Here is a 16,312-nt window from a genome sequence, read left to right as displayed (position 1 = left end):
GGGACTGCTTTGAAAAAGATCATGTTCATCTGTGTTGGGTAAGTTCTGTTGATTAAAAATAAAACCACATTCCCATTTTACTTCGGCTGGTTAGACAATAAGCAGAAAATGATGTTTTTAGTTCTAGTAGTCATATTTTGTAGGGATATTAGCAAAATGGGAGGCATTCAACGAAGAGTAACCAGAATGATAAAGGAACTTGAAATTATATAATATGAGGAATAGTTGAACAACTTGAAATAGAGTCTGGAGAAGAGAAGATGAGGGAAATATGCAATTTAAATATTTAAAGACCTTTTATATAAAAGAAGGATTAGACTTCTTCTAATGACTTCCAAAGGATAGATGTTACGGAGAGACTGGTATCATTTCAAAATAAGAAAGAACTTTGAATAATTAAAACTGTTAAACTGTCCTGTCCCAATAAATGTAAACTCAGGAAACTAGTTAGGGACTTGTCCAAGGTGCAGAAGATGGGCTTATATAACATGTTAGGATACTGAGCTAAATATTTCCTAAGGTACTTTCCAAAACTTAAAGATTCTGAGATCATTTCTAGTCACACATCATACATATATCTTGGAGTATACACATGGAAATTTTATGTGTATCATATTATTATTTTCTGAGTAAATTCTTTTCATGTGAATTTTGCATTTTTTTGAAATGGACTGAAATGGTGACTGCCAAGCTGTATATAGAATGGCATACTGAAAAATTCTACAGTTCAATGACTAAAGGCATGGTGTTGTCTCAAAGAACAGAAAGTCAAAAAAAAAATTCAGATCTGTCCTTTAGGAAAATGGTCTCCAAAGTAGGGGGGTCAATCTCCTAGGGAACAATGAAATGAACCCAAGTGGTACATGGTCAACCAAGGTAGGCTGTGTCTGACTCTCCCCATAAAAGCCAATTGTGTGACTGGGTTCTACTACAATCATACCTACCCTTATCCCCTATTACTCTCTCACTCTGCTTCCTCCCTCTTTTTCCAACTTTGCTCCTTTTGAACTAGAACTTAGCTTCTCTGGGATGTTGCTATCTAATCTCTATTTAGGTATCCACAGCAGCAGCTATTTGGGTGTCATTAGGAAAATTTCCTCCTGGCCCCCTGCAAAGCTATCCTTGTCCCCTGTATGATCATATGATTGTGCCAGATCTCTAGCTGGATTCAGCTCAGAGGACCAATTGTTATATTATCATTATAAACATTTACACTTGGTAATCAGCAAATGCTACAAACCAGGACTCCATTTATTATTTTATTGATTGCCTAGATTTAAGAAAGTGATGGAGAAAATGTGAATAATGCAGATGACTTTTAAAAGTGCACTGGGACTTAATATACAACACTAACTAGGTGTATGATTCTGAGAATGTCACTTAATCCCCTTTCCTAACCAAAAAAAAAAGAGGGGAGGGGGCATTGGGTCTTTTCAAAAAGTCAGTCCTTAACCATATACCAGCACACCACTGCAGATTCTCCTTGTAGGGTGGGCTTTGTGCCTCAGAGAATCAATTGATGAACAAAAGTCCTAGTCCTCTCATTTTGGATAGGATAAAATAAGTTAAAAAAGGTAAACAGATATGGATGAAATATGACCTGTACTGATGACTTCTAGTCATTATCTTTTCCCTCAGACACACTCCTTTACAAACTTCCCTATTATAGTTGAGAGCACCATAATCCTTCCAGGCACCAAAGTTTCACAATCTTGGTGCTTTCATCGGTTCCTCACTCTTACTCACCCCACATAGTCAATCAGTCACTAAATGTTGCTGTTTCTCCCTCTACAACTGCATTTATTCCCTTTACTTTTTTCACATAGTCACCCACCATCCTTTTTGAGAATCCCAATACCTCTCTTCAATACTACTGCAGTGGGTTCTTAGATGACCCTCATGCTTCTAGTCTCTTTTGGCTCCAACTTACCTAACTGCCAAAGTAATTTTCCTAAAATGCAAGTCTGACTACATCACCCTCCAACTCAATAAGCTCTGAGGGCTCATTATTAACTGATCAGATTTTAAATTTTATTTTTGGTACTTCCTTTTAAAAATATTATTTTTAATCTTTGGAATAAAACAAGCATTTCCATAACCTAGTACAATAAAAAGATAATTATACACAAAACTGTAAATCTGCTATTTACAATTTACTATTCCTTTTAAATATACAACAAAATTATCATGAAAATTTTTTTCTTTGTTTTTCTTCCCCTCCCTCCCTGCCCCAGATATGGCTACCATTAACCACAATTACATGATAGGAAAAGGATAAGCAATAGTGAGATCTTCAATTAATACATGTATATTTCCTTAGAAATAAGTACTTGCAAGAGGAATGGGAAATCCAAGTTTAATTCAGTCTTAAGAGTGATTCACTTCACAGCATTAGCATCACACTGAAACACATTTCCTACAATGCTCACAAATACTTCCCTGAATGTTTTTGGTTTCCATCTTATGAAAATTTCTTATTTATTTTCTCACAATGTTTATCTTCCTAGAAACTTTGCAGGTCTTCAAAGTACATAAATAAGAGAACTACTTGCCCAGAAAAATATTTTGGATGGAAAGAATCAATTGTAATCTAGAGGAAACATTCATTGTCTGCATTCCTACCAATCTGCTCCGTGATATTTAGTTCTTCCACTCCATACAAAGCTGAGGGATGAGACACGGATGGAAATAATGAGGAATCCTTGACCCAAAACTTTTTTTCCAATTTAATTGCAACTTAATCCTCTGATAATTGGGAAGACAGCAGAAAATCTTTTGGGAGGGAAAGAGAGAGGACATACTTATAGCTTTTGTTTAGTCTAAAGAAACTCAGACTACATAACTCTTCGCCCTCTGCACTTTTTCACATGGGTTTTGTTGTATATATGATGTGCAGCAAATAACTGTCAAAATATAAAATTCATTTCGAGAGCAATTTAAACTAAGTGGATTATTTTGTCTTCTCAAGATAAACAATGAATTACAATAATGCTTTGCTCCCTTGTAGGTCCTTTTATCCTTCCCATTAAAACTCTTGGCATTTTAATTTGCTTCATTTCTCCAAGATAGACAGTTATGGTCCCATGTTTCAGAACAGTGGGATTCAGAGCTATTGCATTTAGCATTTATGTAGCAAGACAGGTTGTCCTCCTTTATTGTTTCTCTCTTCCTGTCTAAAAAGGAGTGAATGGCTGCAAGGTGAAATGGGACTACATTGTCCTTGAGGTCCTGACCACAAGCATAGGTTTTATTCCAGAAGTCAGTTCTTATGAAACCATATATAAAGTGTAGACTCTAGTTGATGGAAATAGATTTATGAGATAATGTAGCTTTAAAATGTCTTTTCTGTCAGAACAATAGATGGAATATTCAAGACTGGGATGGTGGCATCCAGGACTCCAAATCATGCCTAAGATCCCACAGCACAAGGAAAGAAGACCAGTAAGAGCAGAGGAGCTATGGAGGTTAGGTGAAGCTGTCTTCAAGCCCACACTCTAGGCTTCAGTAGACCCTCATTTGGACTAACTGTTTTGAAAATCACAGAGTAAATCTTAGAGGAAATTAGTTCCCAAAAGATCTTAGACTTGTAGACCTAGACTTGAAAGGGACTGCAGGAGTCATTTAACCCAACATCTTCATTTTATAGATGAGAAAATTAAGGTTCAAGAATGTCCAAGGTCACACAGGTAATAAGTATCAGGAGGAAGGATTTGGATCAAGATCCTCCAATTCTATATCCATTTCTCATTCCTCATTCTACCATACCATACTATTTTGATTTCTGTTTTGAACTCCTATGGTATATTTCCATTCAATGCCCTACTACTACCATCATAACAAATCCCAAACCAAAATGTAACCTGTATTTTTTTCCTGATTCTTCCTATTGATTCCAGTTCTGCAACCTTACTTACATCTATTCCTTCCCCATTCCCATTGCCATACCATTCTAGTATGAGCTACAATTAGCACTACCAGAATTATTGGAATAGTTTCCTAATTGATCTTCCTATGGACAACCAATCAACAAGCAATTATTTTTCAATAGCATTGGTTTTTATGAATTACCCAAAAAGACAATTTTTAAAAATGATTTTTAAAATTTTTGACTTCCAAATTTGCTGCCTCCTTCCTTAAAACAGTAAGAAATTTGATATTGGTTTTATACGAGCATTCACTCAAAATATATTTCCATATTAGTCATGTATAAAAGAAGAAACAGACTAAAACAAAAAAAGTTAAAATAACATGTTTTGATCTGCATTCAGATCAATTCTTTATCTAGAAATGGATAGCATTTTTCATTATAAGTCCTTTGGAATTGCTTTGTATCTTTTGATTGAGGAAAATAGCCTAAAGTCATTCCTAGTTGATCACTGTACAATGCTGCTGTTACTATGTACAATGTTCTTCTGATTCTGCTGAAGTCATTTTGCATCAGTTCATTTAAGTCTTTCCAGGTTTTTCTGAAATCCTGTTGTTTATCATTTCTTATAGCACAACAGGATTCCATTACATTCATGTACCAGAATTTGTTCAACCATTCCCCAACTGATGGGCATCCCCTCAATGTTTTGCCACCACAAAAAGAGTTGCTATAAATATTTTTGTACATGTAGGTTCTTTTTCTTTGTGTTTTTAAAAACCTCTTTGGGGGCAGCTAGGTTGCACAGTGGATAGAGCACCAGCCCTGGAGTCAGGAGTACCTAAGTTCAAATCCAGCCTCAGACACTTAATAATTACCTAGCTGTGTGGCCTTGGGCAAGCCACAAGCCTAGCAAAAACTAAAAAAACAAAAACAAACCTCTTTGGGATGCAGACCTTGTAGTGTGATATTGTTTGATCAAAGAGTAGACACAGCTTAATTGTCCTTTGGGCTTAGTTCCAAATTGTTCTCCAGAATGGTTAGATCAGTTCACAACTCTACCAACAATACATTAGTGTCCTGATTTTCCCACAATACTTATAATTTTCTTTTTTTCTGTTGTATTAGCCAATCAATCAATAAGAATTTGTTAAGGGTTTACAAAAAGGACCACTTACTATGATAAAATGTCTTCTCAATTAAAAAAAAATTTAAAGGAGCAACTATGATAAACCCGGAGAGTCCAGCTATTGGGATAAAAACTCTCTCTTTGATAAAAAAAAAACTGTGGGGAAAATTGGAAGTTAGTATGGAAGAAACTTAGATTAGGCCAACACCTCACACCCTATACTAAAATAAGCTAAAAATGGATATAGGAAATAAACATAAAAATATTATAAGCAAACTAGGAGATCAAGGAATAGTTTACTGTCAGATCTATGGAAAGGGAAGCAGTTTATGACCAAGGAAGAGATGAAGAACATCATTAAAAATAAACCAGACAATTTTTGATTACATTAAATTAAAAAGCTTTTGCACAGACAAAATCACCATAACCAAGATCAAAAGAAATGTAGTAAATTGGGAAACAATTTTTACAACTAGTATTTCTGACAAAAGTCTCATTTCTAAAATATACAGAAAACTGAGTCAAATTTTAAAAAAAGCTATTTCCCAATTGACAAATGGTCAAAAGATATGCAAAGGCAATTTACAGATGAGGAGATCAAAGCAATTCATAGTGACATGAAAAATTGCTCTAAATTACTACTTATTAGAAAAACACAAATTAAAGCATCTCTGAGGTACCACCTCTTACCTCTCAGACTGGCCAATATGACCAGAAAGGACAATGATCAATGTTGAAAGGGATGTGGGAGATCTGGGAAACTAATACATGTTGATGGAGCTGTGAATTCATCCAGCCTTCCTGGAGAGCAATTTGGAATTACACCCAAAAGGCAACAAAAATGTGCATACCCTTTGATCCAGCAATACCACTACTTGGTCTATACCCTGAAGAGATTATGAAAAAGGGTAAAAACATCACTTGTACAAAAATATTCATAGCAGCCCTGTTTGTGGTGGCAAAGAATTGGAAAGAATTCCCCATAAATTGGGGAATGGCTTAATAGATTGTGGTATATGTGTGTGATGGAACATTATTGTTTTATTAGAAACCAGGAGGGATGGGAATTCAGGGAAGCCTGGAAGGATTTGCATGAACTGATGCTGAGTGAGATGAGCAGAACCAGAAGAATATTGTACACCCTAACAGCAACATGGGGTGACGATCAACCTTAATGGACTTGCTCATTCCATCAGTGCAACAACAAGGGACAATTTTGGGATATCTGCAATCCAGAATGCCATCTATATCCAGAGAAAGAATTCTGGAGTTTGAACAAAGACCAAAGGTTATTACCTTTAATTTAAAAAAACAACCATTATCTTATTATGTAATTTTGCTATCTCTTATACTTTATTTTTTTTCATTAAGGATATGATTTCTATCTCAACACATTCAACTTAGATCAATGCATTCCGTGGAAATAATATAAAGACTAGTAGACTGCCTTCTGTAGGGGGTGGGGGGAGGGAATTGAGATTAGGGGAAAAATTGTAAAATTCAAAATAAATAAATATTTTTTTTAAAAAAAGGAGCAACTAGATGGCACAGTGGATAGAGTATGACTCTGGAGACAAGAGTTCAAATCCAGCCTCAGACACTTAATACTTACTTAGTTATATGACCTTGGACAAGTTACTTAATCCTATTGCCTTGCAAAAATTTTAAAAAATTAAAATAAAATAAAATGCCTTCCTTTTTGAAATCTATTAAAAAACCATCTCTACAGAAGTTTAAATTCTATAAGAAGAGACACCATTTACATATATAATAAAAGTAGATATGAAACTATATACAAGGTAAATACAAAGTGATTTTAAAGGGGGAAAGGAAGCACTAGCTATTGGGAGAATCAATAAAGTTCTCAAGTAGGAGGCAAAATTTGAACTATGAACTTTGAAGGGATATAGGGATTCTAAGAGGTTATCCCCTTAATCTATCATTCCTACGATTGCACTATTGCTAAAATAATATCAATTTAGGCACTAGTGGCTTCCTATTACCTACTGGATAAAATTCAAATGAGTCTTCCTACTTTTCAAGGCCTTACACAACTGGTACCACTCTATCTTTCCAGCCTTATCACATATTGAGGCCCACAAATACCACCTTCCACTTTACACATCAATTACACTTGGCTCACTTCCTACCTTGCCCTTTTCTGCCTCTGTGTCTTTGTAAATGGTGTTTTCTATATCTGAAAAAAAATCCTTTCTCTCTTTTCAGTTGAATTCTTATCTAAACTTCAATCTCAGCTTTATGCCATCTCCACCATGAAGCCTTCCTTGATTGCTCAGTAATAGCCTTTGTCATTACTTGTCAGTTTTTCAACTCTAATGCACTCATCCCGCAAGCTTAGGAATTATAGAGAATCTGTGTTTGCTTCTCACTTAATTTGAACCTTGACCTGTAACCTTGACATCTCCAACCTTTGTATCTCTCCCAGTGCTGTGTGATCATTAAATGTTTAATTAATATTTAGTGAACAAACATGAACCTCCAGGGCTGGGAGATGAGGGATAGATGGTGGAAACTTGAGCATTTGGGGGTTCCTAGAAACTGTTGGGGAAGAGAAAACCAAAATGACCTCCTCTGCTAGTTGAAATCTTAATGAAGACATGTAGACAGAGAAGACCTCTAAGGAAAAAGGTATTAGACCCCAATAGGTGTAACCTCAATAGATGGAGAAGTGAATCCATTCTTCCTATATAGGGCATCTGCAGCTTCCCTGGAAATATACAGGGGGAATGGAGGTAGCTGATATGTTCTTGCCCAGGACAACATCACAAATACCTCAGATAATAAACATCTCCAAGAAGACTGCTGCAGGTAACAATTATATTTGAGTCATTTCAGAGGCTCCAGGACAAGTTTCAGAACTGATTGCCATGATCACACTGAAGGTTGGGTTTTTTTAAGGACAATTTGATAAATTTGGGAACCTAAAGAAACATTCACTTGCTGGGAAGTGGACATGAATATCCAAGCCAATATCATTTCCTTTTCCTGGACCGTGGACCTCAGTCTGGATTATCCTGGGTGGGTTTTAGACCAAAGGGCATTCTCTTTGTGGTTCTGCCTGACTGTCCTTTCTAGGACTCCTTGTCTTTTCCATTGTAAAGATATATAGCTTAGCTCCCTGTTTGCTTGTGTAGAGAGGCTGAGTCTATCATTTATTTGTTTATGTATTCATTCATTCAACAAGCATTTATCATGCCCTTGCTATGTGTGTCTGTGTGCTAATCATTAGAGATATTTTTAAAAATATGCACGCACACATATATACACAAATAGTGTTTGTACTCAGGGAAAGCATATGCTACTAAAGGGAACCAACATATACCCAGGCAAACACACATATGTACAAAGGGCAATGGGGGGGGAGGATGAGGAAAGTCCAAGAACACACCCAAATCAAATATATGTGTGTGTGTGTATATATACATATGTGTGTGTGTGTGTGTGTGTGTGTGTGTGTGTGTGTATTGGTGAACTCACCTCTGAATGGACTTAGGTTGGATAGTTTGACTTGCAGAATATTCATGACAGAAGACAAGGCAAAAAGACAGAAACAGAGACAGAGAGACACAGAGGAAAGAGACACACACAGAGAGAAATAGAGAAAACAGAGGAGAGAGAGAGAAAGACAGAGACAGACAGAGAGAGAGAGAGGAGAGACAGAGACAGAGAGGAGTCAGACAGACAAGCAGAGAGAGACAGAGAGAAGAAAGAGACCCAGAAAAATAGAAAAAAGAGGAGAGAGACAGACAGGGGGTAGGGGAAGGGAGAAGAGAGAGAGAAAGAGAGAGAGAGAGAGATGGACAGAGAGAGAGAGAGAAAGAAAGAGGATTCACAATTGAGGATTCAGGGAATAGCCTGGTCTACTAATCTGTAGTTGAGGGCAGATTTGAGCCTGACTCTGGTAAGAGTAGAGGTGGTTTCATAAAAAGATGAAAAGGTATGAGGCCACTCTGAGGAAAGCAACATGGTAAGGATTGGTTCATGGAAATTAATACATGCCCATAGAAGGCAATTATTGCCCAGTTTTGTTAGGATAGTTTTCTAGATGGTTATATCAATGTAGTGAGGTGGTATAATGAATATGATACTGGGCCTGGAGTCTGGAGAACCTAAATTTAATCTGACCACAGATACTTACTAGATGTGTGACCTTGGACAAGTCACTTAATCTCTATTTGCCTCAATTTCCTCAACTGAAACTACTGCCTATTCCATTCTCCCAAGGATGTTGTAAGGATCAAATGAAATAATGTTGATAAAGTGCTTATAAGAGTGCTTGGCAAATAGTAAGCACTATGTAAATATTAACTATTATTTCTGTTAGTATTATTATTTCAAGCTACAATACCACTTCATTAGCATGAATAATAATTATTACCTCCCAATCCTATCATTTTTGAAATATGGGGTTTTACTAATAAATGAACCTCCTGGTTTGACCCTTCTCCAGAGACCTGTAAGCTGAAGAGAGAGAGAAAATGGGCTCTACCTGAAAGGAGGCATGGAATTTGAAAGTATAGGCTTATAGATTTTACTGTGCTTTTACTAATTAAATTAAACCATAGTGGTTTTTTTAATTTATTATTTAATTAAATAAATTAAATTTATTTATTTAATTATTTAACCATGACCTTGAAGATATAATGTCTTGGGAGCCACAAGCTACAAATGGAAGGAAAGGAGAGGTTTTCTGGTTGTTGTTTGGTTTGGGGGGGGGTTAAAGTGAGATAAAGGCATCCAGAAGAGAACCCAAGAATAAAAGGCCTGACTTCTCCATTTATTTGGAAAATGGTAACCTGCTCTGAATGGAGAAAGTACTTTGTGTTCTTTGGGCCTGTGACTGGGTCTGCTGGGGAGCCATCCACTGTCCAGTGTACAACCTAGAGTCTGATGGGATTTCAGAACAGCGAGAAGGAACACTGGTCTGAGATGGAGAAAGGCTACCTCTTCCCAGGATGTCTGATAGTATATGAACTTCAGTTTAGACTAGGACTGAGAAATCACCCCCACCTTGCCAGGCATTGGTACCCTGCATCTCAGTCTATGTCCTCTGGTCCTGTAGTGGCCGTGTCATCTGGGAGCTGCACAAAGGAGTAGCCCTTACCTGGGAGCCAATCCTTTTGTCTCAAAGCACAGGTCTGAACAGGCAGTGGTTCAACTAAAGCACCTATTATGGCATCAGGCTGCAGTTTGGCATTCCCTTAATGTTTACTTCTTGCCTTAATTACAGGGTGGGGGAGCAGCTCCAGGACTTGGGCAGAATTCTCTGTCTGTCTCTGTCTCTCTGTTTCTCTGGGTTTTTAGTTGTCTCTCTGTCTCTGTCTCTAAGCCTTTCTGTGTCTCTGTCTGTGGCCGTTTGACTTTGTCTCTTTCTCTGACCCTGTCCCATCTCTCTGTCTCTGTCTCTCTCTCTCTCTCTCTGTTTCTCTCTGTCTCTCTGTCTCTCTCTCTGTCTCTCTGTCTCTCTGTCTCTCTCTGTCTCTCTGTCTCTCTCTCTCTCTATTTTTTCTGTCTCTTATGTTTCTATCTCTATGTCTTTCTGTCTCTGTGTCTGTTCTATTTTGTTTCTCTCTCACACTGTGTGTGTGTGTGTGTGTGTGTGTGTGTCGGTCTCTCTCTCCCTTCCTCCCTCCCTCCCTCCCCCTGATTCTGTTAAAAGGAAAGTCCCTTTAGATCTTTTATTTCATCACATTATGGCTCTGGATCAAATTAAAATATGAATCCCCATGAGAAGATGGAAAGAGCAAAGAATTAGATCCTCTGTGTGTGTGTGTCTGTCAGTCTGTCTTCCCCCTCCCATCATACCCCCACCTCTCCTTCACTCTCTCCTTCCTTTTTTTCTTTTCCATTTACCACTGGGAAAGTTAAAAGGGATGTTTTGGTTCCGGAGCTCACTGCTGAGTTGATTGCTGGGAGGTTAGAGATCTTTGCAGAGGCCATCTCCCCCTCCATCCCCCAACCCCCTCATGCAAACCAGGGGAGAGTGTGCCAAAGCAGGGAAACCACTGAGCAGTCAAATGTCCTGTGTCCTATTCACCTGTTCTTCCTGCTGAAGGAAGGATGTGGGGCCATCTCAGGAGGAAAGCCCTCGGCTCTGCTGGTGTTCTTTTCTGGTCCTGAAATCAGCTGCTGGGGCCCGAGTGGAGCACAGGCTGAGGAACCAGGCTCTGTGCAGGGGCTGCAGCCACCTCCTCCAGTGGTCAACAGCTGCTCGGTGTTTCCCAAAGCAAGATAAGCAATGTGACATTTGTGGCCATTCACACGCATTGATGTTAGTTTATTGTGCTCTCAACGGAATTTCTTAGTGGCTTGCCCCTGGCCCAGAGCCTGCAGAATAGCGAAAAGATGAAAATACAGAGAGAGGGGTGGGGACCTGACTGAGGAGGGGGAGGTTGCTGGAGAGGAAGGGGTGGGCACAATCATATAAACAAACCCTGGGTTAATAGTTCTTCAGTTAAGTGGCTTTGCTGACAAGAGAATTAGGGCAAGATGATTTTGGCAAGCCCCGTGTTATGTTAGCTGCATCAATTTTTTTTTCCCTTTCCTCTTAATAATAGGGTGGGAGCTTCTTTTCACATTTCATGGAGAGTGAGTTCTGAATTCCTTGTAGATTTTTCTTTCTTCAGAAATGATAACATATTATGTTTCAAAAATACAGAATTCCTTTGATTATTCAAATTAGAAATTAGTTTTTCTTCCATGAGGAGCTCCCTTTTGCCAATTTCTTAGAGTTTGCTCATTTGACAGTATATGATGAGATCTGTCTGCTTCAAAGAAGTAGACAAAAGTAGAGTAGACACTGAGATTAACTTGCTATCTGCAGTCAATATTACATTTTTATTGTGGGCTGTTGTTTCATCCGACATGATTTTTTTTCTCCAGATCACCAATTTTTCCATTGCTTTATGGAAGCCCAAAATCTCTCCACCACCAAGAAGTGAAACAAATCTTCATGGATGCCAGATTAAGAACCCCTGCTCTCAGACAAAGGCTTCAAACTGTCCACCAGAAGCTTTGAGTCTTCACTGTAACAACCCACAAGACATCACAAAATAAAGTTAAATGAGAAAGAGAAAAATATCCTTACATTAACAACATACACATTATAATTAATCAACAACCAATGTTGATACCCAGACAATAGAGGGCCTGAGGTAACAAACACAAGTAACTCTTGCCCTCAAGGAGTTTACATTCTATATGGACTTGGTGCTAAAACAAAATAGATATTTTAGTGTTTCTCATCATGGCTAGCTGTGTGCTGTGTCTTAAGTAGCTATATTAATTACTCCTGACTACACCTGCCATACAGATTAAAAAGCCTCCGTGAATATGATAATATTAGGGATCTCAATTTAAAGTCTGGTTTTATGAACAGGAAAATTTTGCCATGGGAACTCTCATTAGTGTACTGTCTCTAAAAATGATTTTAACAACAAGGCAGAGAAAGGAAGCCCTATTCTTAATCCCCCCCCCAACTCTTTCCCCATTCTTAACTCTTTCCCTGTATCACAAGGGCAATTTTCAGCATAGCTGTGTTAAGGGATACCTTGTTGGTTACTATACCAAATTATTCTCTAAAGAACCATCCCTGGAGAGACATGAAATAAAGTTACACAAATATCCAGAGAAATTTCCATTGAATGTAAAATATTATCATCTTGACTTCTTCCTAGTTCCTTCTCCTCTCAGAAAAATATTCCCTTCAGCCCTAGAAATCCAAAGCACATGACCTTGGCAGTGGGCAAAAGGGTCTAGGTTGTCTCCTTACAATAAAACAGCAGATTCTGGAATCTCTTTAAATTCTGGAAGGAAGAGAAAGAAAGAAAGACCAAAAATCTCAAATCTTATGAAATCTGGTTCTTAGAGATAAAAGACTTGTGTGATTTTGAGACCATAGTAAAGGAAGGAGGAAGAGGAGACAAGAAGTTGGGATGGACTTCTCAATGGCCTCCCACTTCAGCACCCATCTCCAGGGGCTGATACTTTACTTCAGACCTTCAAGGATCTAGAAGCTCACCACACAGTTCAGTCTTTGGGTAAGGAACCTGGGGATGGTAAACAGAGGAACATATGTTGGGACTGGAGAGGAGATTAGGGAAGTGCTTAATGAAATAGTGAGAGATTCCATGTAAGACCCAGCTTTGGGGTTCCTATAGACTCAACGCCTTTTAGCCTGGTGGCACTCGAAACTGCCCATCCTGTGGAAGAGACCTGAGGTCACTCTGGCTCTGAGCTGTCCAGTTTCTGCTTCATACTCCCAAAGGAAATAATAATAGAGACATTTGCACCTGCAGTGGGTGTAGAATATTTCTCCTTCTGTCGTCTGAGTAACAGGAATAACAGTGGTTGATGAAACTCACTTCACTCTATAAGCCCAAGGGTGGGAAGGAGGATCAAGGCCAACTGTGGGGGTCTCCATTTCCCTGATTCTTTCTATGAACCTAAAGTTCACAAAGTAATCTACTTGATGCCCTCCCCAATCCCTCCTCAGTCAACAGCAGTTCACTCTTCATATATAACCCTTTAAGTTCCTCCTGGCATAGCTGAGATTTCTCTCACTAAACAAGGAGCTGATGTCAGCCGGATCTTGGAGCACCAGAGGGAGAGGGTGGGACCCCTAGATCCAGACTCCAAGCCAAATGGGCGTCCTGGAGCCCGATCTAAGAGCAGGGGCTGATGTTCTTGTTTCTCTCTCTCTCTCTCTCTCTCTCTCTCTCTCTCTCTCTCTCTCTCTCTCTCTCTCTCTCTCTCTCTCTCTCTCTCTCTCCCCCTCTCTACCTGCAATCTAAAGAAAAGAGAAGCCTCTTCTACCAAAATAGCCTAATAACTCTGGGCTGCCTCCCAAGGTGCTGCCTGTGGCTGCTGGCCCCAGATCTCTGGTCTCAAAGCACTCATGGGTTTGACCACTTCCCTTTCATCTTATTCATAAATTCCATCTCGTGAGAATCATGGGGGCTGTGGGACACAGTCCAGTTCTGAGGAGATTACGGCTTTCCCGGTCTATGTTGAGTGAAAGTCACTCACTGAAAAGACAAGTTAATAGATGTTCAGGAAAATAACTCAGATCTCTCAGCCCATCAAGTACCTGGACAGCTAGTACTGACTGATTCCCTGTACCTGACCATAAATGTTGGTGATGGAGCTTGACCTTTGTTTTTCATATTTTAAATTGGACCAGAGGTTGGAGGACTTTAGGGCCCAGGCTGGGAGGAGGACTTTCCTAAAACTTTGCTCTGCTCTTCTTTTCTTCACAGTGAAGAGGATTCTGGGCCCTGGGGCCCATTAAACTACAGGTTCCCTATTCCTACAATGCTAAATAGAAAAAGGCAAGTGTCCAAGACCTTAAATATGGAACAGGTTATAAGCTCTTCTTATTCCCATCATTAACACTTTATGGGCTCACAGATAGAATATTATCTTCCTGATCTCTGGGGCTTCTCAAATTACTTTGCATATATTTTATCTGGGTACATATTGTATCCACCCTCCTCCCTTCTGGTAGTACACAAGTCACTTGAGGACAGGGACTATTTAATTTTTTCTCTTTAGAACCCCAGTACCTACCAAATACACACACACACACACACACACACACACACACACACACACACACACCTCTACACACATGCACACAAACGTACATAGACACACACACACACACACACACACACACTCTGGGAAGGGCATAGAGACTCCCATTAGGAGATTCCTTCTACCAGTGTAGGTGAACACTTGGTCTTTGTTTGTTTTTATTTTTAGCCATTTGTACATGCATATTTCCAAGTTACAAAATTTCCCTCCACCCTTCCCCTCAGTAGGGAGCAGTCAGATTAGCATTTTACATACATATATTATTAATCATATTTACAAATTAGTAATTTTTGGCATGAGGAATTAGGATCAAGGGGAAGAGATACATAAGAGATAATTTTTATGAAATGTCCATCAGATTCGGTAGGGGTGCTTTTTTTGCGTGTGTTTTGGTTTTGTTTCTCTTCCTCTGTTTCTCTTCCTCTGGTTCCTAGACCATTACCAGTCTAATACAGTTGTTCTAGCTTTCTGGGCTGTTGAGAGGAGTTGCTTCCATCAAGGCTGTTCATCTCATAATTGTATATTGTTCTCTTGACTCTAGTCCCTTCACTCAGCATCAGATCCCATAAGTTATTCCATGCTTCTCTAGATTCTGACCATTTATGGTTTCTTATAGAACAATAATTCCTTAGTATTCATGTACCATAACTTGTTTAGCCATTCCCCAATTGATGGGCATCCCCTAATTTCCAATTTCCACTACAAAAAAGAGCTGTTATGAATATGCTGGAACACGGAACATGTAGGACTTTTCCCATTTTTTACAATTTCTTCTGGATATAATCTTAGAATTGAAATTGCTGGGTCAAAGTTATGAATAGTTTTATTGCTCTTTAGGCATAGTTCCATATTGCTCTCCAGAAAGATTGGATCTGTTCACATCTCCACCAGCAATGCATCAATGTCCCAATCCTCCCACAACCTCTCCAACATTGATCATCTTCCCTTTTTCTCATCTGGGCTAATCTAATAGCTGTGAGATGATAAATTGTTGTTTTAACTTGTGTTTCTCTAATCAATAGTGATTTGGAGCATTTTTTCATATGATTATATGTAGCTTTAATTTCTTCATTTGAAAACTGTTCAAATTCTTTGACCATTTATCAATTAGGGAATGATTTGGGACCTTATAAATTTGATGCAATTCTCTATATATTTTAGAAATGAGATCTTCATCAGGACTGTGAAGATTGTTTCCCAGCTTTCTGCTTTTCTTCTAATTTTGGCAGCATTGATTTTATTAGTGAAAATCTTCTTAATTTAATATAGTCATAAGCATTCATTTTACAATTTATAATGTGCTCTAATTCTTGTTTTGTCATAAATTTATCTCTTTTCATAGTATTTTTTGTTTAAAACAATTTTGTTTTTTCAGTCCCCTTTTTCATCTACCCCCTTTTTATGTAACTCTTCAGTCATATATTTGGTGATTAAATTCTCTGTTCAGTTCTGGTCTTTGTGTCAGAAAGTTCTGAAAGTCCTATATTTCATTGAACATCCATCTCTTTCCCTGACAGTATATGTTGCATTTTGCAGTGTAGTACATTCTGGGTTGTAATCCCAGGTCTTTAGCTCTCCAAAATATATTATTTATTATATATTATATATTATATATCATATATTATATATTATTTATTATATATTATATATTATATATTTTCTTTTGTTGGTCCAGGCTTTCTAGCAGTCCAATGATTAGTAGA

At 38.3% G+C, this 16,312-nt stretch overlaps 1 long non-coding RNA gene across 2 annotated transcripts in view; it reads right to left on the bottom strand.

Moving 5' to 3' along the window:
• LOC141502856 (uncharacterized) overlaps positions 1-16,312 on the bottom strand; it is a 167,565-nt gene that overhangs the window by 104,815 nt on the left and 46,438 nt on the right. The window contains exon 3 of one of the 2 annotated variants that reach the window (XR_012472676.1): positions 11,053-12,040. This is a non-coding gene — a long non-coding RNA (uncharacterized LOC141502856). Of the gene's footprint in view, positions 1-10,626; positions 12,041-16,312 lie in introns of those variants that run through there. The other variant, XR_012472675.1, reaches the window with a different exon arrangement.

The sequence above is a fragment of the Macrotis lagotis genome, chromosome X, assembly GCF_037893015.1.
Source record: "Macrotis lagotis isolate mMagLag1 chromosome X, bilby.v1.9.chrom.fasta, whole genome shotgun sequence".
Taxonomy (NCBI): Eukaryota; Metazoa; Chordata; class Mammalia; order Peramelemorphia; family Peramelidae; genus Macrotis; species Macrotis lagotis.
The sequence above is the reverse complement of the archived record's forward strand: the minus strand, read 5'-3'. Positions and strand labels throughout refer to the sequence as shown.